Below are 2,362 nucleotides of genomic sequence, written 5' to 3'. Positions count from 1 at the left end.
CTCTGCGGAAGAAAAATGAGGCTTTCTGCTCCCGTAAAGATTTACAGCCTCGGAAACCCTGTGCAGGGTCGCTATGTGTCGGAACCGACTCGACGGCACTTAACAACAGCAACTAGTGATACTAGTATGTAGCCGTGGCTAGGAAACATAGCTCTATTAGAGTGCTATCAGTCAAGAGTTTGTGTGTGTGTGTGTGTGATAATGCAAATGTACTATATATGTGCTGTCTGCTAGAGTGACTGCTACACTTATGCGACTGCCACACTCATGTGACTATTGAGCACTTAATAATGTGGCTGGTGAAAATGAATAACTGTATTTTAGATTTTAATGTTAATTAATTCTAAGTTTAAAATGATGAATTTAGCATTATTTAAATTTAAATAACCACATGGGTTGTCCATTTCTAGAGAGCCAGTTTCCTACAGTGCATAGAGGTAAGTTGTCATTATCCGTGGAGCAATTCCTTAGCTAGAAAATGCCTTTGCATGGTAAATGCTATTTTCTTCCCCTCAGGAGGATGCATAGAATCATACAACATGCCATCAGACAGGTTTTTAGGAAACAAAGAAGCAAACAAAAGCAAAACAATAAGAAAAAAGCCAAACCCTGAAGTCTTGTTTTTTTAAAAAATATATCATTTCTTACAGTATGTATAGTTCTTAGTTGTCAAAAAAATATGATTGGGATATAAAGCTGTCATTAAATCTTTAAAATAATAACTAAAAATGTCTGTTTCCTGTTCTGAAGGCTAGGTTCTAGCAACCGGATATTGACAATATTCTCTTTGCAGAAGTAATAAACAGATCAATAACAAGATGTTGCCTGAGGTGAACAAGTCAAGCATGATTTCAAAGGCACAACTTATTAGATTCATTTCTATTCCAGGGAATTATTGCTGCTTCATTGGGTTAAAAGTGCCCATAAATTCTTGTTTGAATGAATCATGAAGGAAATATTGCTTGGTATTAAAGGAATATAGTACTATGGAATAAGTATGAAATATTTCTGTATCATTGTGTAGTACTAAGTTCCAGATATGAAAGAGAATCTCATTCCCTAATGATCTTCTTGTATAGAAGTTTGCCCATTTTTCTGAATGCACCATGAAGGTGAAGGTTCTATGACATCAGTTCTTGCTAAAAAAGTCAGATAAGATGTCCAACTTCTTACATATGAACAACTATTCCTTTAGGTCATTTTTTATCCCATGGATAGAAAGGATTTTCTTAGTTTGTTGTACTGTGGTGGCTTTTGAGTTGCTGTGATTCTGGAAGCTATGCTACAGGTATTTTAAATACCACCAGGTTTACCCACAGTGGACAGGTTTCAGATGAGTTTATAGATGAAGACAGACTAGGAAGAAGGATTCTGAATATTTAGTCACTGAAAACCTTATGAATAACAGAGAAACACTGTCAGATATAAAGCCGGAAAATGAGCCCCTTATGATAGAAGGCACTCAAAATGTGATTGGGGAAGAGCTGCCTCCTCAAAGTAGATGTGACCATGATGATGCGAATGGAGTAAAGCCTGTGGGAGTAAAGGCCATGAGACCTTCATTTGCTGATGGGGCACAACTCAAAATGAAGAGAAACAGCTGTAAACACCCATTAATATCATGGAATGCACGAAGAATGGATCTAGGAAAATTGGAAATGGTCAAATTTGAAATAGAACACATAAGCATAAACACATTAGGCATTAGTGAGCTGAAATGGACTGATATTGGCCATTTTGAATCTGATAACCACACAGTTTACTATGCAGGGAATGACAAATTAAAGAGGAATTTGCATTCCTAGTCAAAAAGAACATATCCAGATCAGTCATGAGGTACAACGCTGTGATAGTATAATATCCATGCGCCTACAGGGAAGACCAATTCATATCACTATTCTAACTTATGCACCAACCACTAAAGCCAGTCAGGATGAAATAGAAGTATTCTACCAACTTCTTCAATCTGAAATTGATCAAACATTCAATAAAGATCATTACTGGTAAATGGAAAGTAGTTGAAAAATATGGCCTTAGCGAGAGAAATGATGCTGGAGATTCCATGATAGAATTCTGTAAAACCAATGATTTTTGTTCATTTCAAATACCTTATTTAGATAACATAAGAGACAAATATACACATGGATCTCACCAGATGAAATACACAGAAATGAAACTGTGGAAAGAGACCATGAAAAAGCTCCATATCGTCAGCTAAAACAAAGCCAGGGGCAGATTTGCTCATAAGCAAATATAGACTGAAGCTGAAGAAAATCAAAATAAGTCTTTGAAAACCAAAATATGACCTTGAATATATCTTACCTAAATTTAGAGATCAACTGAGGAACAGATTTGATACATT

The sequence above is a fragment of the Chrysochloris asiatica genome, unplaced genomic scaffold (assembly GCF_000296735.1).
Source record: "Chrysochloris asiatica unplaced genomic scaffold, ChrAsi1.0 scaffold00284, whole genome shotgun sequence".
Taxonomy (NCBI): domain Eukaryota; kingdom Metazoa; phylum Chordata; class Mammalia; order Afrosoricida; family Chrysochloridae; genus Chrysochloris; species Chrysochloris asiatica.
This window is presented reverse-complemented; position numbering follows the sequence as displayed.